A 27,319-nucleotide genomic window follows, 5' to 3' on the forward strand; every position below is an offset into this window, starting at 1 on the left:
TTAGCAATTCACTTCCCTCACTGTAGTTTAACTTAATGACTGTCAACTCATACCTAACACTTGAAATTGGAGAAAGTGGATCACAAGTTTTAACGTTATTTCTTTATTTCAAGACACTGTTGACTTCAACTTAATAATAGTCTTCCATGCCTTAGTAGAAGAGATGCAGTATAAACACCACCAAATTAAAGACTCACGTTGATTATAATACTGTTTCTAAAATAGAAAAGCTAAAATATACAAAAATATGACATATGGGGATCCTACCAACATTTCTTCTTTTGGGTAAGGTCAGGGATTAGAAGGAAAATATCCACAGGCTGTTGGCTTTTGAAACCTACTTCTGGCTAAGAAGAGTACAGCAGAGAAAAATCAGCAATATCTACACTTGCACCGTAAGATAAGTAATAATAATAGCTAATATTTATTGAGCTCTTAACATGTGCCAGTCATTTTTCTAAGTGCCTTCCATTCATCTTCTCATCTAACCTATAATCATATGGGGTAGGTACTATTTTTTTCCTAGTACACAGATGAGGAATCCTGAAGTTCAAGTGCTAGTAAGTGGAGGAGCCAGAAAGTAAGTAAAAATATGCAACTCCAGACACTGTGTTTTTGGTTACTATGCTCTATTTCCTTACATATCAGCAAAGTGGTACCTTCAAATCATAGAGCAACAAACACACTGCCTGAGTAGGCAAGGACCAACATACTATGAGAAAATCAAGTATTTATTTTTCCCAGCATTTTGTTATGAAAAGATTTGAAAGAATTATACAATGAACTCTCAAATGTGTACCACCTAGATCCTACAAATAACATTTTGCTGTATTTGCATTATCACATTTTTACCCAGCCATCAGTCCATCCATACATCTTATTTTATTTTTAATCCCTTTTACTGTAAATTCAGGCCTTTGATTTTTTTAATATAAATTTATTTATTTATTTATTTATTTATTGGCTGCCCTGGGTTTTCATTGCGGTGCACGGGCTTCTCATTGCAGTGGCTTCTCTTGTTGCGGAGCGTGGGCTCTAGGCGTGTGGGCTTCAGTAGCTGTGGCACACGGGCTCAGTAGTTGTGGCACACAGGCTCAGTAGTTGTGGCTCACAGGCTCTAGAGTGCAGGCTCAGTAGCTGTGGCACATGGGCTTAGTTGCTCCACGGCATGTGGGATCTTCCCAGACCAGGGCTTGAACCCTTGTTCCCTGCATTGGCAGGTGGATTCTTAACCACTGCACCACCCGGGAAGTCCCAGGTCTTTGATTTTGTTAACTATAATAGTGCAGAAAAATGGAAGTCCTGTTTAGAGACAATGTTAGAGAGCTAATTTGTTATTTTTTTAAAAATCATACCAATTGTTTAAAAACAATCGGGCACTTGTTTTTAATTATCTATTAAATACCAGTTGCTTAACTTCTAAATCTGTATTTTGCCTCCAAATATGCAGTTGTAAGGATTTAATGAGAAAAAAGATGTACCATACTTTCTACTCTACCTTGCACAGAGTAAGTAGGTATTCAATAAAGAATAGGCAAAATAATGAAGCGAATGGGAAAATGCAAAAGCAACTAAGCTTATACTGCTCTGAATCAGTTAACATACTGGAGGGCTTAGGATAAGATAGCAAAAGATAATCCTCCAACCAGGGAGAAGAGAGTATTGACCAGATATTTTATATCTGTATCTAGAACTGTTTGAAAAATGTTAGGCTGTTAGAACTAATCAAGTAAAATAAAGATGAAAATAAAGATCAGAAGCTATTTAGAATAAAGAGAGATGAAGGTACGAGGGATTGCAGAAATATTATCAGATGAGTATGTTTACCTAGCTCTCCATGAAAACAAAAGCATTTCTTCAGGGAGCTGAGTTAATGTAGTCCAAGTGCATTGCTCTTTGGGGATCTAAACTGGAACACCCAGAATAACCAATTATCTCTTAAACTGTCACTACAGCGTGGATTTTGTGAACAGTACTTTTCTCAAGTCCTTAGGGACATTAAGGGAAAGTTATACGTGTACCTAAAATGCAAATAAACAATTACTTACTGCAAATACTTCAGTGCTCCAGATAAGTAGGTAATAAATATAACTTCCTCTTGTGAAAACTGAGGCACTTAACACATTTCTTATTCCAAAATTTACCATATCCTAACACAGAAAAATGTCACAAATATAAATATAGGCAAAATCAACAATATCCTTAAAATAAATTTGGATTTTCATCCATGTAGGTGTAATCAACCACAATACCACAGCATAAGACAGAAGGAAAAGATAAAAAAAGTCAATTTAGCCTGAGTAAGTTCAAAAAGCAAGTGAAGAAATTCACTTAATTGAGAATAAAATCATAGAGTATCAAAACCATCTGATTTAGTGTTGGAGGGTAGAAAAGAAAAGGAAAGAATATTGCCCTAGTGTGGGTCTATCTGAATGAATTGGGCACAAACTACACCCTTAAACATCTTAGTGATGGAACTGCTTACAATCTTTATTTCAATGCTTAAGAATGCTGGCCCAGTGGTTTCAATATAAGCATAGCTATTGTCAAGCTATTCTTCTGTAACAAACTTTGGTAAAAGTAAACTGAAATCTGCTCCTTAGGTCATTACCGTTCTGGGATATCAAGAGCCAACCCAAATCAATGGGACAATGAGAACCATTAACTATCATATCAACAGTCCTGAAGTCTGATCTTGATACATGTAGTAATAGATAGTTTGTTTTTACACTTTTGTCCATGAATGATAAATAATATTTATGTAAAGAAAGGCTTATCATAACTGTATACATAACATTAATTTGATATTGTTCTTATGAATAAAATTCCAAATAAACAGAATGAAATGTCCTTTGAAATGGAATATAATTAAATGCCTCTGGTAACTTTAAACAGGCATTAATATTAATCCAAATATTAAAAATTATATTAATCCCAATACAAAATATATTCCCGCATCTGCCTATCTTTCATTAGGAAGTATAGAGTGTACATCTGTCCTGATAAACATTCCAAAGTGCCGATCCAGATAAACAGCATGGATGCATTCATAAACCTGGCAGAGTCCCAGTTCCAAGTGGTTTTATGTTATGAAAAGTATAAAATGTTTAGGTAGATTTTGCTTCTACACTTACATACATTAAAAAGATGGTCTTTAAAAATGTTTATTTTGTGAGGCAATAGGAGGAAAAAAAATTATCTCCAAATATTGATGTTACATGTTTTGAACAACAATGCTCTATTATTATATTGATCTTATCAAAAAATAACTCTAATCTAAAACGTAATGAAAATGAAATGAAATGAAAATACGTAGGACACTGAGAAAATCTAATCTCTCCTTCTATTGAAATTCAGCCTCTGTTATGTACCTGTTTTCAGACAGAGGAATTAAATTCACAGTATTACAAAGACTCTACTATCTTCTTGTATAAATTTAAAATTTGGAGAATGTTTCCAGAAATTTCCCAGATGGCTTCAATAATGATGAAAGTTTCTCTAACTATATTGAGAGAGAGAGAGAAATAAAAAAGAGAATACATAATATAAGAAACCTAATCTAATCTAACCAGGCCAAGTATAAGAATAAAAATGGATTTTAACTACACTAAAAATGAAAACAAAAGTTATGATTTTACCAAATCATCCATCAAAACTGAGTAGACACACCAAGAGACCTAGGAACCAGAGACTTCATCAAGCTATAGGAAACACGGTCTGAGAAGTTTCTGGCAATTAATAGTGAGAATCTGGACTGGCTACTTGAGTGTTAGGGGATTTGCCAGTAGGCAGTAGGCAGAAAGATAAGCAAGCAGGCAGCCTGCCCACGTAATCAGCAATGTCCACTGGAGGGCAGCCAGTGGATGTTCTGGCAGGAAAACGGTGTTAGTGAAATCTGTTGACTGGTAATCAATAGAAGTACTAAAAGGCAATGCTCAACATGATGGAGGCTTGGCTTAAGGTAGTACCAAAGCAATTAAAGGGACTCAGTACTAAAATGTCTGCTCAGAGATGGGGAAATGACAAAGATCTAGTGAATTAACTAGAGTAAGAAGAAAAAGCCTTTGCCAAGTATATAGACAAGAGCCAGTTATTAGAAATAAGAGCAGAATCAGCATCAAAGGTGAACTTGAAGCTGATCAATAGAATCATCAACTGAGACAGTAAGAAACCCTCCAATAGAAAGGAGATTATTCCAGAGGGGGATATTGATTTGAGCCTGAGTTTTAAAATTAAGCGTCCCCAAATGAGGGACCTTGACAGATGAAAGATCAAGAAACCAGGCCATTTATTACTATCTTCTGCAAAATTAAGACAAAGTATGATGATTCTTAGAATACGATTGTAATGTAAGCCAGGGTGCACTGAAAACAATGGTATCATTAGGTATATTGCACACAACAGTACTTTCCTATTGAATTCCCTACTGAAAAGTTTTCCTGCTGCATAATAAGAAAAATTTCCATCATTCAGCACCTAGGAGTCTGTTCCAGTCAGGGTTCTTTTTCTTAAGGCAACAGAAGCTTACTCAAAGTAACTTCAGCCGAATGTAAATTTATTGGAAGAACAGCTTCAGCTTACAGAATCAATAGGAAAGCTTAAGAACCAAGCTCAGAAGATGAGTAGAAAACAAAGGGATCTGAGTAATGGAGACACAATCAACGCCATGCTACAGAAACTGCCAGGATATGATACTGACTTGGCAACATTTTCCCGGACTTAGATGTTGTCAGCATGTCATCAAGGGCATGACTAAATTCTCAACCACCCTTCCATCACCACACCATCTCCTTAGATTCAAATTCCTGAAGGGGAGTACATGATTGGCTAAAAGTAAAGCAGGCTTACACTCCAGCTTCCAGAAGGTGGTTTTCCTCTTACCCACTCTCAGCCTCAACCACTGGTTTGTTCTTGGTCATTATAGATTACTTTGATGTTTTCTGGAATTTCATATAAATGAAATCATATGCACTCTTTTCCATGGCTCCTTTTGCACAGCATAATGTCTTTCAAAACTTTCCATGTGTGGCATGTATTGGTAATTTCTTCCCTTTTATTGATGAGTAGAATTCCATAAACACAAAAGTTTGATTATTTATTCACCTACTGATGGGCTTTGAGTTGTTGCCAGATTTTTGCTAATATGAAAAAAAGCTGCTATAAACATTCATACAGAAATATTTGTGTGGACATGTGTCTTAATTTCTCTGGGGTCAAAAACTTGGAGTGCAACTGCTGGATTATATGGTAAGGGTATTTTTGACTTTGTGAGAAACTGCCAAGCTATTTTCCAAAGTGGTTACGCTCTTTGCATTCCCGCTGGCAATATATGAGGGTTGCAATTGCTCCACATACTAACACTAGGTCTATTCTATCTCTTTAATTAGCCATTCCAGTGGGTGTGTAGTAATAACTTGTTGTGGTTTTCATTTGCATTTCTCTTATGACTAATGACCCTGGTGGTCTTCTCTTCTGTTTATTGGTCCATTTGTATATTTTCTCTTGTGTAGTGTCCCTTCAATCCGCCTGGGCCAGACTGCATTTTCCATAAACAGCCACAACAGTATCTTCTATCCCACATGATTTTCTTACATTGTGACTGTAACACACGGACCAGCAAGCGATAGGGTCTATATGTTCCTCTTCTTTGAATTTGGGCAATCTTGTAACTTCTCGGGATATGTCATTAAAGTTCATAGAAGATGATACCATTTTCACCTAGTTCTCTCGGGATGCTTGCTCTTGGAATTCAGTCACCACGCAGTGAGGAAACAAAGAATCACATGAAGAAGCCCTGTGTAGGAGTTCTGGCCAAGAGCCCCTTCTGAGGTCCCAGGCAAAAGCCATCATTAAACACCAGACTAGTGAATGAATAAACTTTAGATGATTCCAGCCTCCAGCTGTGGATTTATCTTGCAAGTAAGGTCTCTGACATTATAGAAGAGAGACAGGCTGACCCTAAGGAGCCCTTTCCAAATCCCTGCACCTCAGAATCCATGACCATAATAAAATAGTTGTCACTTTGCACCATGAAGTTTAGGATGGTTTTCTATGCAGTAATATTCAATACATAAGTAAAACACAGGCTTTGAGATGCCACCAAGTATTTAAAGAGTCCATGAAGAGAAACACAGTTTAGATTGATTTTTTTCTTTTTCTAAAAGGCATTTTTTGTTTCTTAGTATATAGATACAATTAAATCTTTGAGAATCTGAAATTTTCCCTAAAGTTTGACCATGTTAATATATATACATATACATAATTTTTATATAGAACTCTCACTTCAAGTGTTACTTGGCCATTATTCTGTCATTATCATTTGTTTCATCGACTTTCAGAAGGCTGATAAAGTTCAAGTAGACGCCTATCATGAGGTGATGAAACGTAAATGTCACTAGTATTTACTGATTTCTCACAAGCTTTTTCACAGCTCTGATTTTCCTATAGTCACATTTGTAGGTGTGGAAGGACAAAACAAGAAAACCAAATCAAACAAACAAGAAACACGCTGAATTTTATTTTTATTAACTCAGAACAGATGCCAAGGTAACGGGAGCCCCAAATCACTACTCATCTAGCCAGGTCAGCACACAACCATAATTACCTCAGTAATTCAGAGTTACACATGTGCTTGTATTCAAAATCCAGGACAGTAAGATTAAGAAGACGTATATTTGGATATATTTAGGTTGGCTTAAAATATCTTGATAACCGTGGATTAATGGATATGAGTTCAGCTAATCAGCATCTCTAAACTTATCATCACATATCTGAATAGTCTTGTATTTTTCCACTAAAGTTTTATGAACTTTAGTTAGAAATAGATACCTTCTGAGTATTTGCATAGGATAAAGTGCTGGAGATAACGAGTTAAGACAAACTTTCATCCTTCAAAGATCTCAAAATAGTGAAATGATACATTTTTCTTTTGTCTAAATTTTATTTGCAATCACTAAGAGGTTTAGCATACTTTTCAGAATAAAACTTTTTTTTGAAAAGTCAATGTATGTGATCCACATTAAAATTATAATGTTACAAATTTATAAACTAATGTATTTGCAGTTACTTGCTTAAATATAGAATGCACTGTCCATTTTAGAACTTTATATATAAATTATTATGTAGTAAGACAGTCTACTTATGCATTTACACATCCTTCCTCTTTTTCATGAATTCATCAACTACAATTATCTTTAATGAGATGATACAACTTTTTCTCAAATGACACTGGTCAATAAAAACACTGATAATATATTAAAAAGATATATAACACGTACAAAGTAAAGCTGACATTTGAGTTAATATGAAATATTTGAAATATGAAAATAGTTTTAGCTCAGAGTTAAAAAACAGAGACTATCTCATTATGTATCAGAATATATGTACAATTAGGAATATTACAATAGTTTCTAATGAGACTACTATGTGTCCATTTCATTCCTTTATTAATGGAACTGTACTTGCTTGTAGAGTTCCTCTATTTTTTTGGAGAACTTAACCCCAGCTTACCCAAAAGGCAAACTAAATGTTTAGAGCAGCAGAAAAATATACACAGTGATTTTGGTTAGTGTTCTATTAAGAATTTTCAATAAAACACCAACTTTGTAATCAAAGGAAAAAGCAGAACGCTGTTATACTTGCTTATACTTGTTTTATGGTTTAATGAATTTTTTAATATATTATTACATATTAAGGGTGTACCATTAACTTTTTAGTATGTGGGCCTTCTCATTACTTTAATCTGATCAAGATGGAGCTTTACGAATATCACAATTTCATGACATTGTGATGTTTTTGGATTTGTTTTTAGATCTATTAGAAAAAGAAATGTGATGAAAAATGGTAATATTTTATAATCCAATTCTGAAGATAAAAATAAAATTCTTAGCACTGTGTTTGTTCCCAATCACATACATGGTTTCTCCTCTGAATCCTTCAGGTTTTACTTTGAGTTGAATAGATGGCAAATTGGAAAAGATTTATTTCAATCTTTCCATTATCCTGTTTGTGGCAATTGATGCATTCTAAGATATATGATCTTTTAAAAATAGCCCTTTAAGCTTTACTTTTTGTGTCCTATTTAATTGTTTCTCAGCACCTAAATATTGACCAGTAAGTCCAGGAATGAGAAACTAGGGAACTAGTGATGGGTCATGTGACTTTGAAGAATGAGGGCTTAGGAGCCCAGATATAAATTGTCAACTTCTCATATATTGGCAAAATAAGTTTTGTAAATGAAAACCAATACTCTGAACTTTATATACCAAAGGCTTCTCCTGTCTGGGCTATGAAATGTTCCTTCACGTACCATTAAAAAACTTAAATATATAAAGCATCCAGGCAGGATTTTTCATTCCTCAAATTTTGAGGGTGCTTATTAACTCTATGGATAAGGTCCAGGTTGCTTGGACCAAAAGATAAATTTGTCTTATTTCTAAAAAATCTGCTCGTTTATTATCACAAAGCAAAGGTCCATTGGCTTAACAGACAAGCACACCATTTAAATACATATTCAAAATTTATTCTCGAAATGCAACATTGATGGTCTCTGGTCAACATTTCTTTACTTGACCACACTGTGAAAACAACTTATAAAATTTGTGCTGTTTTTATTTAATTTTAAATTTGTTTAAATTAAGTGACACACACATATATCTTGTAAAAATGAAAACTTTATATATGGAAAAAATTGCCTTGATCTCATCAAAATTCCAGTCCTCTCCCCAAAGTATCTACTGCTATCAATTTGGTATTTATACTTTTAGATCTCTTTCTAGAGACTTAAATACATTTATTAAAATAGCTATAAGACAAATACATGTTTTACATTTTACAGGAAAATTAAATAATATGGTTTATGTCAATCTGCAATTTTTCCCACTCAATTTGTATTGAAGCTATTGTCATTCCGTAGTATGAAATATATCTCATTTATGTACAGGGGTACAGTGATCCAAGATTTCTAAATGCAAGTCTTTAGCAACTTCTATGCTAGTTGTCATTTAAGTAGTCTATTGTTTTAAGCTTTTAGAAAAATATTGTTAGGAGGATTCTTGTATATGCCTCCTGGTGCACTTGTACAATGATTTCTTTAAGATAATATTATGTGCCAAGCACTGTGTTATGTGAGAAAGGTGTTATTATTATCCTTTCATTGCACTGAAGGTAAAAAGTGACTTGTCTAAGTTCACACAGCTAGTAAGTGCTAGACCTGGGAGTTCCACACATGCTATCTAGCATCAGGATCAGTGTTCTTAATAACTATTCTCTATTCCTTGCTTTTAAACAAAATAACTACTGGATCAAACTGTATTCATATTTAAATTTTAACATATGCTGTCCATTTGCCTCCAGAAAGGCAACAGCCATTTACATCTACACTAAGAGGGACATTTTTATTGATATTTCCCTGGCATATCCTTCCAAAGGTGGAAATTGTTTGTTTGTTTGTTTTTAGAAGGAAACAATGTAAATATTTTAATAAAAACAATCCCACAGCATTGTCATCTGGTAATAACATAAAGGTGAGCAAAACAATATGAATAAATGCTTTAGAACTACACTTCCAACAAAGGACACCTAAAAAAACTGTATTGCCTTCTCAACAATTTCTCACTTCATTGATCATTTCTAGTTGGAGACACTTTGGAGCACAGTAATGTTATCTCCTTTTAGCATGATGCGACTCAGCTGTTTTCTTGACTTTGTTTTAGAATGAATCTCTTCTGCATCATCTAATATGAGGTTCATATACCCATCAAAACCAATGATACAGCCCTCTATCCGCATATTCACTTGCTCATAAAGCCACACCTGAATCCGAGATCTATTTTGCAAGTATCTGAAGATGAGATTGATGGGCTGCACCATCACCTTCTGCACCTTCTGGCCCTGGCCCCGGTACGTCATGGTGGAAGCTCACAAAGACCCCACTATCCTGCACACCCTGGAAATTGGTTTTAAGTAAAACAGTAATGGAGAACTCAATATAGATCTTCAGTTACTGATGATGATTAGAACCTGTGCCTTAACGCTATTGTGAGAGAAGGCTGAGTAGGTATTGCCTCTGGAGGAACAGATTGTAGTGTCCTATAAAGCGAACAGGAATGCGTTCATTCTCACCCACCAATCTCTTTAACTATGCTTTTATGACTTTATAACAGTTTGAATAAACTATCTGGGTACTTCTGTATTCTCATTTGTCCTGCTTCTGGTATAGGAAATAGAAGGATGAGCAGTCTCTCACAGACTGAAAAGATAATTCTGTTGTCATAGATGTATATATTTTGTTGTAATATATATGTAAGTGACTGTAACAGAAAACTGGATCCACTTCCTAATTACTGTCAGAAATAATGGTTCCTGATTAACTATCCCTAAATCAAAACCACCATTCCGGTTAGATGCCCTCCATCATTTCACTAGCTCATTGAAAAAGTCTATTAAAAAAATTTTTTTTTAAAAAGGAGCAACTTAGTTACCTAGTAATATGTATTGCCCATGGTTAAAATATCTTTGGGTGTTTGACGTTTTTTGAATGGTAGAGTTTGGCGTTTTGTTATTTGGAAATAAATCATTTGTACTCCTGCTGTAAAAGAAATTTCGGTTAAAAACCTAAGTTAAAATTTAACCTATCAACTTAAGATAAAAATTTAACCAAACAGTAATGATGCTTTTCTCCTCTTTTTCTATTTTCTGAATCACTCTGTATAACAGAGGTTATACTTCCTTGAATAATAACTAATATAAAATTATATAATCCCAGTGCTTTATTTGAATGGTTCATTTTGATTGATTCACTTTTAAGGTTTTTTTCTGTTTTTATTCTGAATTTCTCTTTTTTAAGTTAAACTTCTAAGCTATACTTTTATACACAGTTTTCATTTTTAACCTTTTTGTCAAATGTATGGGCATAGTTTTTCATGGTATTCTTAATATTTTAAATGTCCATTATATCTCAGGTTACTAACTCTTCCGTGGGTTGAGCCATTAGTCTGGCTCTTTTATATAGCTTCTATTTCTTTGCTGATAATTTCTTTGTTTCATTTGTTTTAAGTATTGCTCATTGAAGCATTTTTATGATAACTGCTTTAAAATCCTTGTGAGATACTTCCTACATCTGAGTCATCTTGGCACCAGCATCTACCTTTTATCATTCAGGTGGTAATTTTACTGGTTCTTGGTGTGACTAGTGATTAACGACTGTATCCTGGATATTTTGACTATTATGTTAGGAGATTCTGGGTCCTATTTAAATCTTCGATTTTAGCAGGTAGTCAGTCTGTGTAGGTTTAGTCTGTAGGTCTTGACCTACTTTTGAGGGTTGTGGATCCAATGACAACTTAATTTTCAGAACCTTTGCAGTGCTATTCTGATCGACTCCTTTTATGAAGTATACCACTAAGATATCACTCTGAAAACCTGGGTGTTATTCCACATTACAGTTCAGTTCTTGATCCCTTAGGTGTGATAATTTGGGTCATTTTCACATGTGGGTTGCTCAAGGATCTGCCCAGGGCTTCCTCTGTAAGTTTAAAGAATCTCTTTCTCCTGCTTCTTCCTCTCTTCGAGATTCTCCAACTCCCTAGTTAAGAAGGTGAAGGGCTCCCCCTGCCACCACCAGGAGAACAGTGTGAAGTCCAGGCTCCTCACTCAGTCTCCACTGACCCCACAGGGGAAGGGAGTCGGGGGGTCACTCATGGTGTTTGCTTGGGGTTGGGCAATTATTTGTCAAAAAATCTCTATCATCCTAGGCTGCCCCTTTCCTCACCTTTTGGCTGAGAAATCAGGTTTTTCTTTGGGTTTTTTTGGGTATGTGCCTATTTGGTGTTCCATATTACACATTAATCCGACGCCCAGTCAGGATATATAAAATATTTATTTAAAAAAAAGATAAGAAAAAGAAAAGAAAAAAACAGAGAACTTGCCATCATGTCATTCCTCAAGACCAGAGATTCCCTACCCAGTATGCTCTCTTCCTTCCACCTTTCAGAGTCCTCTTATGATTGTCTGTTATAATTAGTCCAGGGTCTTCAGCTATATTTATCAGGGAGGAGCAGAGAGAAATGAGTCTATTCCATTCTATCTGTAACCAGTAGCCCAGTACATAACCTTTTGAGTCGTGTTTTTTCACTTAGCATAAGGCTTTTGAGTTTCATTCATGTTGTAGTAATTCTCGCTTCAGGTTCAAAAATTAATAATTTAAACCTCTGTGGCGTAAGGCCACTCTCTTATTGTTGTATTTTTGTTCTTTACTCTTTGCTGATACTTTAGGAGTAGACTTTTTTTTTTGAGATTGGCTTTAAATTGCAAAAATATTTGAATTTTTTTGAATATATTTCATCCGACACTTCTATGTGCTTGTAATTGCTAGTGGTGGAGGTAGATGGGGGTCAAAGCGGATTTGCATCAGTTCAATCTGCTAAGACTGTAAGCTGCATCCAATCCTCTTTGTAATAAAGCAAAATATACATAAATAAGCAATTTAAAATATGTACTTTGAGGTACACAACCCCTGCAGTACACACTGTAGTAGGTCTGTAGTATCAGACAACTAAAAGACGACAGACATTATCTGTCACTGTTTGAAGTCTGAAGATGAAGACAATTTGTGAATACTAAGGTTTGTTCAGTGGCTTAGATAAAAGAGACTGGTAATAATAGTTTTGTATTAAAACATGTATAATATTGCAAACTAATATTTAAGCCATTTGAAATAGAAACATGATTCTTGTTAATATACTCACATCCAGATGCTTGCATTTGGATAGTCCAGTGAAATTAATAGTGTTGGCTTATACTCAAATTCCACATTTGGAAGAATTCAGTTTCTCAAGCCAAATAGTTTTGCTATTTCCCAGTTATTTATTCAGGAAGATGATATAATAAGTGAGCATATTTCAAAAGCAACATCTTTGGAGGGGTTTGGAAAAGTGTGTGTGCACGTGTTTTTACATGCCTATATTTTCTGCATATTATATAATGTACTTAAAGTGCTTAGTACAGCACTTTTTCTTCTAGATTATTATGATGATAGTATAAAAATAGTAATTGATCTATTTAGTACAACAGCTCTTCCTAAGAGCGAGTTTAGATTTTGAATGAGAAATTATCAAGTAACTATGTTTCCAGAATGATATCCTGTGATTCTACAATCACTGATCACTAAAATGCCTCTCCATACAAACCATCTCCAAGGAGTGGGTTTGGGGTATGGGAAAAGCACATGTGTTAGAGTTCTAGGTAACTATCTGATATATAACTAACTCCCAGGGAAAAAAGAAGGGGGAGGAAGAAGAAAATAAAGTATTAAGATGTAGCCTACAATCACATTTCTTACAACAGTTGTCTCTATACAGCTACAATGCCTAAAGCCCTAAGATACATATTCCAAAAATTTTATATTTTAGAGAGTTTTACTTTCCTACCATCTTCTTTGCCACCAGCAGCTATTGCATGTCATGACTTAATTCTAACAAGTTAGGTGAGCAAATTCTAAATTTTATATCAAGGCCGAGAACAGGTAGTTTTGTTAAAATAGTTTCCCATTGGCACTCACATACAGTCTATATTTATTCTTTTTCTTTTTTCTGGTGAGAAAAACTAGATAGATAGATAGATAGATAGACAGATAGCTGCAGATAGATAGATGATAGATAGATAGATGGGGAGTATTATTTACAAAAGCCCTATATGGTCACACAAGTTTTAAATATTTTTCATCACATACCTGCACACATGTTAAATCACCCCCCCTCACCACACACACACATAACCAGAGTATGAAGAAATGACAAAATTCTATTTTAAAAGTATTCTATTAGAAGGTATTCGTTTTCCTCAGGTTTGCTCCAATCGTTTTCTACATATTACCAAATCAGCACTTTGTAACCCCATTAAATTAATTTTGCTAAATCAAAGTCAACATTTTGTGAAACTTTAAAAGGTTTTATAGTAAGTGGAATATTTTTGCAAATTCTTACAAAATAGCTATTATAAGTATATAATATGAATAGATATTATGAACATTTTAATTGCCTAAAATATAATTTACTAGATTCTCTGATCTTTTTTTCTTCCCCCCATTACTTATGATCACACTGCTATGCACATTATCCCCTCCTATTGAAAACATAAAAGTCCACGCAAAACATCATTTCATTTATTAAGCTTTTCCTAATCACTTCCCTAAGAATATAGCACCCATCTCTGTTTCCATAGTAATTTCTTCTTGTTGCTCTTGAAGTTATTGATTTTCTGACTGGCTGTCCCTCACTACGTTGTGATCTGCCTGCTGGTAAGTACCTTTTCTCCTTTGTATCTTCAAAACCTTACATAGTGCCACACAGAGTAGGTGTTCAGTAAATGTTTTCTCAACAGACTCAAATTAATATTTCAATATTAATGCAAATTCAAAAATGCTAACACACATATACAGACATTATATATGATTAGGAAAAATAAAGCCCTCTATTTCATCTTCCCCAGTTCTTTATAAGCAGCTTATGTTTGAATGGGAATATTTTCCTAGACTTCTAAAACAAATGAGATTTTATTTTATTTTTTATTTTATTTTATTTTTAAAATTTATTTATTTATTTTTGGCTGCATTGGGTCTTCGTTGCTGTGCGCCGGCTTTCTCTAGTTGCGGCGAGCAGGGGCTACTCTTCGTTATGGTGCCCGGGCTTCTCATTGCAGTGGCTTCTCTTGTTGAGGAGCACGGGTTCTAGGGTGTGCAGGCTTCATAGTTGTGGCACGCGAGCTCAGTAGTTGTGGCACGTGGGCTCAGCTGCTCCGCGGCATGTGGGATCTTCCTGGACCAGGGATCGAATCCGTGTCCCCTGCATTGGCAGGCGGATTCTTAACCACTGTGCCACCAGGGAAGTCCACAAATGAGATTTTAATTATACATGATAGCAGACTATTATGTGAAGGGATTTTCATTTCACTGACTTTATTCTTTCCTTATCTTAATGGGATATTTTTGAGAAATTTATTTTCCCTTTACCTATGACTAAAATGTTATTTTAAAGTCATATTAGCTCTACCTCACAAACTTGGATGTATGAAAGACGTTTATGGGCATCCTTTGAGGTGGTACAAATTAGATGTCTAATTTTAGAATACTGAAACTAAAAATTTCAAAGTACTCCTAACCTGACATTAAGATATCATTATTCTAAGATTTAAATTTTACATGAAATTAGATTTTTGTGAAGTGAATGAAGGTAAGACAATTTAACGTTCTACTAATAGCTAGACAATAATGTTTCTCTTCCTTATAGCAGTCATTATGTTTGGAATACAACTCTGAGTTGTAATTTCATATATATTTTTAAATGAAGTATACAAAATATTGAGAAATTCGTTTGCAAGTATTATATGGGATGTTCTATGAACACAAACTTTGACTCCCACAACTATTCTGTAATGTAGATATCATTTCACAGATGAGGAAACTGATGTCACAAAGATTAAACAGCTGGATATCTTTATCATAGGACATCTTTATTCTAAATTTTCTTAATATTTCTACTTCCTCTGTGAATTTTTTTAAAAGAGTTTAAATAGCTTCTGATTTCCCAATAAATAATAGTTAACTTAATAAATAGGCACACTTAACGTTCCATTTGTTATTGTTAATATCACTATAGCAATTATCAAAAAGTCAGAACCTACTAGAGTACAAACCGAAGCAAGGAAATGTAGCATATTAGCTGCTTCTAATACAAGGCCAGGAAGACTATAGCTGAAGTTATAAGATTTTAAAATATCACCATGATATCACTAGCTAAATTCTGAAAACTATGGAACTAGTTTAAGCAGAGAGAGGCAGTGATGGTTGAGAGCAGAGATGCTGCAGCCAAAAGTCCTGGGTAAAAATTCTGCTCTTTAAAAAAAAAATCCCTGTTTTAGCTCTTACTAGTTTGTCAAGTTACTTGACCTTTCTCTGTTCCAATCTGTTGTGAGGATTAAGTGAGGACATATATATAATTTAGAATGGTACGTGATACATAGTGAGCACTATAAACAAGCTGCTGTCTGTCATTTCCTTTTTATTTGACAAGCTTGAGTAGCTCACGCTCTGTTCTCCCTATCCCCATCATTACGGCTTTTAGAGAACACTGTACTTCTCCTTGCCAGTAATTTTCAGAATTGTAGTCAGTAGATTCTGCCATGGAGAGTAAGCTAATTTTCCCTACAACTGGTATAAATAGAAAATAATAACATATTCAAGAATCTTTGGTTTCATCATTTGACCACTGCTTTTCTCCCTCTACACAATTTTCCCATGGGTAAATTTTCCAGTCTCTACTATACGCTGATCTATAGTAGAGATAGATAGAGTATACATCTATCACCACCATCTCCATGCTGATCACATTCAAATCTCTTTCTCCAGCGACAAGCTGTCGCCATAATTTCAACTGAAATATCCAACTGTCTAATGGCCATATACAACCAGATACACCAAATACATCCAAAACATGTTCTTTTCTTTCTGTTGAGGTATAGTTGATATACAATATTATATGTTTCAAGTGTACAACATACTGATTCACAATTTTTAAAACATGTTCCTATTGTAATCTCATTTTATGGGATAATATCCAAAGTTCTTAACATAATATATGACACATCATGATCTAGTTCTTGTCTCTCCCAGCCCTCCCTTCCTCATACTGAATTGCTTGTGGTGCTTTGGCATAAGACACACCAGTTCTGGTTCCTGCTCCTATGATCCTAGAATGCCCTTCAAGCCTAACACCATCTGACCTCTCTAACTTTTAATTTCAGACCCAGTTGGGCTATTTTATTTTCCTGAAACCTTCAAAACTCCATTGGACATTATTAGTATGCATTTCCATTTTCCCAGATCTCTTTCTCTCACACACATACACACACACACATATACACATATGTGAGTTAAACACAACAAGGCACCAAGGTGTACCTGATGGACCCATCTTGTACCTTATGGTAATGGGAGAAGGCACAAAAAAGAAAGAAGAGGCCATTTCTTTCAAAGCACAATTACATCACTAATTCATTATTATTGCTCAGTTAATGGGATGGGCCATTAGATTAGCAATCCCTACTCAGTTAGTAAATATATGAAAAGCTAAGAAATTGTGAATGATGAAAGTTACTTGATAAAAGAGTTAAAGAAACCCCACCCACTTACCCAACATACCTAAGTAAACTGTTGCTTTCAGTGGTGATGGACAGTCCCAACTACAAATGCAAAAAGAAAAAAATCTCAGGCTTTCACAAAAACCAGTTGATCATAAACTGCCAGAAATACTGAAGTGATCACTGAAGCTGTTTACATTCTGCTCCTCTTCTCCTTTCAGGCACATGTTTTAGGTTGGCACTTCCATATACACTTTAAAGTTGAGTGTGGCCATGCGACTTGCTTTAGCCAATTAAAAATCAGGGGAAGAGACGTCTCTTTAAGTGGGATCTTTACAAGCCATTACATGATTTCCCACAATCCCTCATTTTGAGAGATGATGGAAACATTTCACTTTGGAGCTTCCATCAGCCTATGTCCCTGAATGACTATGATATGCAGATTCTCTGCTAAACAACATTTGAATCAGCCGTAAGACATATAAACTCTTGTGTTGAGCCTCTGAGGTTCTAATTTCTCCTTCCAAATTTAATGCAAATACTGTCTGTGGATAATATGACATCATGTATTATACATCTCATGAACTCTTTTGATAGTTTTAAAAATTATTTCTACATCAGTTTAGCTTGCTTTGAGGGAGTTATCTATAATAGTATTGACATGATTTTTAAAATCATATTTTTTTATGTCTCACTTATGTGTTATACATTTATCAATTCCTACATGAATCTCTCAAAACTGGGCAGTTTTATTGTCAGTTGAATAGAAGAAATTTCCTGTGAGATAAAAATATTTGGAGACAAGTTTCCAATCTTTTCTTGATTCCTAAAATACAATCAACTGAAATTGTTAGTATGAGGCAAAAAACCCAACTTATCCATCCACATTTTGTTCTCAAATTTGTGTGAATGTAGCACATGGGGTAGTATAAGAGAGAAAAATATTCAAAACAGATGAAAGAAAAATGATTATGTATATAAGATATATTTTTAAGATATTAGATTGATATTAGTTTCTATATATAACCAATCCATCATGGTCTCTAAAAAATCCTTTTTTTATCTTGCTAAGAAAGAAACAGCTCAATTATATTTTCTAAAAGGCAATCTAGAGCATTTCAAGTATGTGGGATGCTTCCTAATTTTCTTTAATTTGTAAGGAAGAATTAGCATGTAAATAGGTAATTAAGAAAAGGCATAAAAGGCTATGATAGAAACTAATATATTTAGAATAAGAATAAAAGTTTATTTTCCTATTTCTTGCAGCACTGAGAAGTAACTAGGACAGAACATTTATATATCTGAGGAATAAACCCTAAGGCTGTGAATCCTGTAAGCTGTGTTTCCTTATAGCTTATGATTTCCTCCTTAAAACAGTGAAACAAATTAAGTGACCCTTTCAAAATCTGGGTGAGAGTGAATGTATACTTGATGTATAACAAATGTCATTATATTGAGAGGCAGATGTATGGAGCTGGCTGTGCTCATTCACTTACTGTAGGTCTTGCTTCCACATGTCAGTTTTGCGAAGCTTGTAATTCAAATCTGTCATTCAGCTATATTTAAATTTACTACATGTCATGGATCCTCAGATAGCCAAAACCATGACTATTAAATCTATTAAATGCTTATGTATGACCCAAGATAACAGTATAATACTTATGGTTTATTCAGAGAATAAGAGATAGTTCGGTGTGATTATAGAATTGATGGAAATTATGGGGAATATCATAAATAATGATAGAAAGGAAGTTTGGGACCAAATTGCAATGGATGTGGAATGTTATGATGGTCCCATCATTTAATAGATGGGGTCAATTCTTTTTAGTTTATATTATTTTGTGTCTGTTTGATTTTCACTACAGAAGTGGTATAATGTTCTAGCACAGTGTGAGAAATGGACTACTTGAGTGTGGAGAAACTGGAGGCAGAGATACTAGGCTAAGCTCAAAACTAAACTATGGAGAAAATGTGAAAAGGGTTACTTCTAAGGAATTGACTTGGGAGGGACATGCAGAAATTATCTGTGGGTGATGGAAATGTTTCATATCTTGATAGGGATTTGCATCTGTTTAATATCTTGAGCAGTTGGTTACACTGTGTATGCTTTTGTCAAAACTCATGGCACAGTACACTCAAGATTGATTCATTTCACTGTGTGTGAAATTTGCCTCTAAGAATAAAATGTCTGAAAACAAATATTGAACTCTAGAATAAGATATGCATGCTGATGTGTGTAGGGGTAAAATGCACCCAAGAGTAAGATGGATTGACGGATGGATACAGGGATGGACAGATATATGATATGAGGTAAAGCAAATATAGCAAGATGTTAGCAATTGCAGAATTCAAGTAGTAGTTATCTGGATATTCACTATGCAAGTATTTCAAATTTTCTATTTGGCAATTTTCATACTCAAACGCTGAGAAAAAATAAACCAGATCAAATTGTGCAAAATACTTTGCAAATGGTAACAAGAACCATACTCTTCCCAGAAATTCATTTAAAAAAACAGTTAATGGAAACACAAGTCTGAAAAAGGTCATACTATTGTAATAATAAACAGGCTCCATTACAATCTTGGAAATTTCTGTGATAATATATATTTTCTGAAAAAGACATAGCTAACATAACACAGTGAATAATATATACATTTTTCTGTATGAGATATACATTTCATACAAAAAGTAGAACAATTTCCTAGTTGAGCTGGACTAAATATTAATTGTTCACATTCTTCATAGAGTGGGGGTGGGAGATAGAACATAGTAGCTTCCGATTATTCTAGAAGAACAAAATGATCTCAATGGAAAAATCAAAACGTACAGAAAGGTAACGTATAGGTGAAATAAGATCACTCCTGTCAGAAATACAAAAGGAAAAGAAAGATTCAGGAGGTTTCAAAGTGGTCCTAATTTCTTTGTTTTAAGTAATTCCTTTGGAATATTCTATCAGTTTCTTTATCCTGGCTAGGTAAGTAGAAGGCCTTTAAAAATGTCCTCATGCCTTAGAAAATATAATGTCTGATCATTTGGTTGGTTTATCAGAACATTCTTACAATCTTTTTTTCTAAAAAATGTGTGTATATGTTATTGCATTTATTAAAAGAATGCTGTTTGAAACCAAACCAATTTAAAACATTTAGAAACTGGTGTTCTTTATAGTTAATGCTCATTTTCTGCAAACATTATAAATATTAAATACTAAGCAAATCCGAACCATTGACTATCATTCAAAATGAATTTATTAAGTAAGTATTAGCATTACTGCAGGGATTATTAAAAAGTAATTATTGAAAAATGTTACATTTATAAATTGATTCTCATCATGTTTTTGGTTTATTTAGATTGAAATATTTACATTTTAAAGTTTTGGCATTATGCTGATCTTTGGAAAACAAATTGATTGTAACTGTTCCTAATATTGAAAATGTAGAATGTGTATGAATTATACCATATTTCACATATTTTGTATCATACTGTTGTAGTCCTAGTAAGTATTACTACCCCTCTACTTGGGTTTATCTTGAATGGATTCAGATATTTCAGGTAGAATTAAAAAAAATTAGCTTTGACCTTCCTCATTCTAGTCTCCGAAAAGCTGAAATGTTTCATCTGGTGATTTTAAGCCGTTGATCCTCTTTCAAAAATCCCAAAAGAAACATGGCAAAATTACATCGTACAAGCTTTCCACTTCATCACCTCATCAGAAACTGAAACAGAACATTAGGAGTTCAGCCTAGAGTTGCCATCCAAAGGCCATACTTTCTGTATGCTGACTCAACTCCGGCATTAATTATGGGTGCATATGATGGTTACTGATATATCTTTGGAACATCCAGAAATTGCTTGAGAAAATATAGTAAATTATCCTTGTCAAATATAGAACAGGTACTCAAATCTTTCTGAACGGGAAAATGAAAGTGAATTAAGGAGAAACATCCTCTAATCAGACTCAGATTTAACTTTCAAGTATGTAGTGCAGCTATATACTGTAAAAAATTAACTTTGAATATTTGATAATTTTGTTTCATTGGAACTTTAACATACATATCACTTTTGATTTAAGAAATATGTTTAACAGTCAAAGTTAGTTCACTTCTTTCAAATAATCTCAGCTGTTAAGTATATTAGATATGAGTTTTATAGGGTGGAATAATCTCCAGTAAAAGTGAATATAAATATACACTATAAAGAACATTCCATTTAAAATGCCAAGCGAAGCAAAATTAGCAGCAGAGCATTAGCTATAACTATTTCCTTATTACTGACAGGTCAAGGACAAGTGGGCTAAGGAGAGAGAAGAAATGCAGCCACAGCATAATTTCCATATCTACAAGTTCCTTTTCTTTTCCCGTTTTTTTTTTTTTTAAACAGGTCCTTTTTCTCTCTTCATTATATTAATGATTCCTTTATTTTCTGAGTCATGTTTATAATAACTTTTAAAATTCTTTGTTAATATTATTGTATCTGTCAATTCTGGGTCATTTTAACTGATATTTTTTCCTGGTTTAAGTCATATTTTCCAACTACATGTTTAGTAATTATTGATTGGACATTGGACATTATAAATGTTGACGTTGTCTAGATTTTGTTGTTTTCCTTGAAAAAGATACTGAGTTTCATTTTGGACAATTATGTACTTGCATATCAGCATTTTCTTGTTGAGAGTTTTTTCTAAGCTTTGTTAGGACTTCTTAAAGATAGCTAAGCTAGGTTACCTTTTATTCTAGGGGTAGTACAACCTTCCTCCTATAATGTGGCCTTCTGGGGTCTCTACTGAATTCTCAGGGTAATCAATAAGGCTACTCTACTTTGGTTATATTCCAGCCCCATGTGAACTGTGAGGACTGTTTAGTCTACAGATCTCTGATAGTTGTCTTTTGCCCAGCCTTGTCAAGTCTCCCCTTATGCATGTGACACTTATTCAGCCAAATGTTCCATATGACCCCAATTCAGATATACAGGACTCATTCAGTGCAGAATTCTCTCTGCTCTGGTACTCTGCAGCCACCTCAGCTCTCCAAACTTTTGTCTCTGTCTCTTATGCCTGAGAAGTCCGCTATGCTCAGTGAAGTCTAGTAAATGCCTGGGACTGAAATTGGGGGCTATTGGAGGGCTCACCTTGTTCTTTTCCTTCCCTCCGGGATCCTGCACTAGCAGTTTTTTAAGTCTGAAAAGGGTTGTTCCACATATTTTGTGCATTTTTCTAGTTATTCATGGTGGGGGGATAGGGGTGCAATTTTATTATCAGTTATTCTGCCATGATCATAAATGGAAATGCTTCATCTGTGATTCTTAAAACTCCCGAGAGATTCAGATGTGCATTCAAAATTGAGCCCTATGTTCTAGGTGACATTTATCAACTTAACAGGATACATATGAATGAATTCAGCATAACAGAATACACAATCATTAAAAATGTATCTATAACATTCAAATTACTTATATTTTCATTAAAAAATTATATAGGCTTTTTCCACTTGAAACTCCACTACTCCTTAGTTCATTATGTCCTCTGTTCAATTAATTTATTATATATTACACTGGTAATCTAGTTTCTATCTGAGTATCAATTTTTAGTTATAAACATATACTTTTCATGTATCACTGAATAGCTTGAAAATAATTATTATATAAAATTTTGTTCTGATTTTATGCCAATGGAATTTTGCCTTGGGAAGTATGGGCATGAGAATCTACCCTCTAAACCAGCAGGTTGACAAGACCCCAAACCAAATATGGCCCATTGTCTGATTTTATAAATAAAATAGCTTTTTGGGATTTGTTTGTTTGTTTGTTTTTTGGACTAAAGCCACACTCATCCATTTATGTATGATCTATGGCTGCTTTCATTCTACCACAGCAGAGTGAGTAGTTGAGACAGAGACTAGATGGTCCTCAAAGTGTAAAATACTTATTACCGAGCTCTTTATAGAAAAAATTTGCCAACCTCTGCTCTAAACTCATATATTTGAGTACTGGTCCTGTTCAATAGATTGTAAACTACTGATTCTACAAATATCATACTTTCATTTGTTATTTAGAACACATGCACAGTAAGCATGGGAGGGACAGTCTCGGTCCAGTTTCCCTCAACTCCCTTAGTTTCGGGGAAGCACTCTGGGAGGGGGATACAAGTGTGAAAGAAGATTGAAAGTAACAATGAAATCACTCATTGGGTGTTTGGAGCAGACATTCAACTTCTTCCAGTATTCTTCCTGTAAACTACTTCTTCATTGTGGGCACAGCTAGTATTTATCAAGTTAACAAGGTTTATTCATACATGTTTAAGAGAATACATACATAAACATCATACTGTATTATATTTATAAATGGTGCTTGTAAAATACCTCAAAATTAAATACAAATACAACAAAGATGAAACATACTAATAAAAAAAGGCAATGATCAAAGCTAAATGATGGGCTGCAAGTAGGATTTGACTTAGAGGTAAAAGAGCTTCTAGAATGTGTTAAAACCACAATGTGCTGAACAGAAACCAGATTTAAGGACTCTACTCTAAAGCAATGTCAGAAATATCAAAAGCATAACTGCCTACAACATGTGCACTGTATTACCACAATGTTTTTTTTTCTTTTTTACCTACGTTTCTCTGCAAGAAATATTGAACTATGGAAAAAATTAAAATGAACAAAATATATTTTAATTAAAATGAGTTTAAAATAAGCTCAAATTCTGTAGAGCATTGAAAAGCTTTCAATAAATGTTGTTTTATTTCTCTTCCTCCTGCTGGCATTTTAAAAATTTAAACTTCTATCTTTGGTAATATTAAAATGAAAACGTATCTGATTGACAGCAAATTAAATCATATGGTAAAAGCCTTTCAAATATCCTTGTGATAATGAGCCTAATAACGTAATCAGGTCACTGGTATGAATCTAAAATTACAATTTATCTTAAGAAATTATAAATATATGTTCATTGTGTATTTGCATTTTAATATAGTTAATTATTATTATATTCCTTTTAGCTCAATTGAGTGATTCAATGTACCCGGTACTGCACTATGCTCTTTGTAGGTACGGTCTTATAACAATTCATTACCCATCATTGATATGTAGTTGATTTCAAGTCTTAGAGCAATTGCTATAAACATACCCAATTGGCACATTGATAGAATCTGCTGTGTGCCTGGCAACGGGGTCAGTGATGGAGATATATCATTTAGCAAGACATATGTATTAACTAACCTCATGGAGCTTAGAATCTATATAGTTTTATTGATCTCAAGGCAGTGGGGACCTCCATTCTCACTCTTTACCACACTTTCCAAGGGTCCTGTTAGGAAGGGAAGCGGTGATAGTAATAGCGACCTCTTGTCTACTCTGCCATCACACTTCATTGTTAGTCTCCCCTTGATACTGGTCCCAAGATGTTGAGAAATGAAAATTGGCCCTCTTTTTAATAAGACTTGGCACACTGTACACCTTAAATTTGCACAAGATTATATGTCAATTATATCTCAATAAAGCTGCAGGGAAAAAAAACTTAGGACTCCCCTGAATCAGTAAAGGGAATTTTTCTTTCAGTTTTACATCTCTGTGACTTAATTACAAACTCTCAACTATGAAGTGCAATATGAGAAGACTGCAAAATGCTCATTTTTATAATAATGTGAAGTATTGATATTTGGGAAAATGAAAAATTAACGTTTTTGTCCTACTAATCTCTATCCTTCAGTGAGGTTACTTAGATATGACAACAGTGAACTAACAACGTATCAGTTCTTTCAGTCCAAATATATTATTTCTAACAAAAATATATCTTCATTACAAACCCTTTCTGAAACTTTTCTACATTTAAATAAAGGGATGGTTTGGTTCCAAGAATCACTGTCTCTCTCAGAAGCCCATCAAATACAGAATAATGCCAATGGAGGTTTATCAATAAATAAATTAAATAAATCAGTAGGTTTGGATTTATTTTATGGTTAAAAATACTTCTATTACAGATGAACTCTGTTTCTTAGAAAATTCCTTTTGATTACTGCATTATCTATTATGATGGTCCTAGAAACATATACACTTTTCCTTTTCTTTTTCTTTACATTAGGTTTCTCTAACATTACAATCCACAAAATTCTCAGAAAGAAAAGCAGATTGGATTGAAAATTAAAATTGCACAACTACTGCAACCTTTAACTGAAGGTGAGGTAGCTGAACGCAATTTCTGCAAAAAGACTCACTGGTGACCTATAAAACAATGACATAACCATTATTTCTATGACTCCCTCAATTTTAAGAAAATAGAATTTTCAGCATCTATTATCAGCAATTTATATAAAGTTTTCCCTGAAATCCTTTCCACTATTTGTTCTTCAAAGGTAAAGACACTGTGAGAAAAAAGGTGACTGCTTGCAATTTTAAAAAAATCTAAAGTAAATCTAGACTTTCATCCCACTGTAACAGTCAAATGCAAGCGTCCAGTCATATATATTATATAATGATTGAAATTTTTCCTCGTGAAATACAACATATTATCATTGCAAGTAAACTGGTTTAAGGGGCTATATTGTCATTGGACACAAGTAGCAAATTAAATATATTTTCCAGTATCATATATTGCTTATTACCCAATGAAATATATAAATTTAATTAATAATGGAGTTAGGGTTATATTTGTTGAATTGGAACAACAAGAAAAAGGAAACAGGGTTACTGTTCTATCTTCACAAAGTTTTCTGAGGCATGATAAGAGTTTTTACAAGATTAACTTTGAGGCTAAAAATTTCAACATAATTTATAAAATATTTCACATTAAGCTTACATTCCTTAAAATAACCTGATTTTTCTACTCATCTGAAAGAGTCAATCCAGTTTTACAAGCCCTCTACCACCACACTCCCCTGACAGAATAATTATTTACACTGGCTTTTATTCAAGGGCGTACAGTTTATTGCTCTATTTGTATATACTATTTTAAATACTACTTGATTTAGGGTTTAGAGTGATGGTGTTTTGTATTTTAGAACAGAGAGATTTCAGATTTAGATAGAAATTTTATTCTCTCACATATTAAACTGTCTTCAAAGACAATTTTGAGGAATAATGAGATAACATTTTTAGTTCATGCTACTTGAATTTTGTGTATTTGGAATACTCGTGAACAAGGCAAATTCATACAATTGATAAATGATAAATAACATGCTTTGGGTGTAGGAGATAACTGCAAATCCCATTTCTCAGAAAACTTTGAAAAATATGTTTTATAAAAAGAAAAAATTACTACAAATAAAATGATTACCAGGACTTCCCTGGTGGCACAGTGGTTAAGAATCTGCCTACCAATGCAGGGGACACAGGTTCGATCCCTGGTCCAGGAAGCTCCCACATGCTGCAGAGCAACTAAGCCCGTGTGCCACAACTACTGAGCCTGCGCTCTAGAGTCCGCGAGCCACAACTACTGAGCCCGTGTGCTACAACTACTGAAGCCCGTGTGCCCTAGAGTCCATGTGCTGCAACTACTGAGCCTGTGTGCTGTGACTACTGAAGCCCGCGTGCCTAGAGCCCATCCTCTGCAACAAGAGAAGGCACCGCAATGAGAAGCCCATGCACCACAACGAAGAGTAGCTCCCACCTGCCACAACTAGAGAAAACCTGCGCACAGTAACGAAGACCCAACGCAGCCAAAAAAATAAAATAAAATAAAATGATTACCAAAATGGATAAAGAAACAGTTTATGTAAAGGACAAGATCTCTGAAACAAAGTCACCCATGCTAAAACTCTTGCTGAACATTAATTTATAAGTTCAAATCACATTAAATTTCTAAATCTTTGAAAGGTATTACTTACATAACTTCAAGAAGAATTGATGTTTTATATTTTAATCCTACACCTGCTACTGACAGTTTCAGCAAATTTCTATACAATGTTATAATGTAGTACTAAATGATTCTATGTGTCAATATTCTACCGAATTACCAAATAGAAAATTAATAAATATTTAGTATACTGCCCGAGTTAAGATAAGCACGTACAATATTTTTTTACTCAAAGAAGGAAGAAAAGAACCCATTTAGTTATATAAGAATAGTGACAAAAGATAAAATAGTGTGTGGTTTGCTGAGATATAAGTTCAGAGGAGAAATGCTGGCTTTATAAATCATATACTAAAACAACTCAACAAAAGAGAGAGAGAGAGACAGAGAGAGAGAGACAGAG

The 27,319-nt window shown here is 34.1% G+C and overlaps 1 pseudogene across 1 annotated transcript in view; it reads right to left on the minus strand.

Moving 5' to 3' along the window:
• The window catches only part of LOC309652623 (small nuclear ribonucleoprotein E pseudogene), a 409,018-nt pseudogene continuing 381,699 nt past the window's right edge, over nt 1-27,319 (minus strand). Inside the window, exon 2 of the transcript XR_014268750.1 lies at nt 1-27,267. The product of XR_014268750.1 is annotated as a small nuclear ribonucleoprotein E pseudogene (transcript). The remainder of the gene's footprint in view (nt 27,268-27,319) is intronic.

The sequence above is a fragment of the Balaenoptera physalus genome (genome assembly GCF_965194825.1).
Source record: "Balaenoptera physalus genome assembly, chromosome: X".
In the NCBI taxonomy this organism is placed as follows: domain Eukaryota; kingdom Metazoa; phylum Chordata; class Mammalia; order Artiodactyla; family Balaenopteridae; genus Balaenoptera; species Balaenoptera physalus.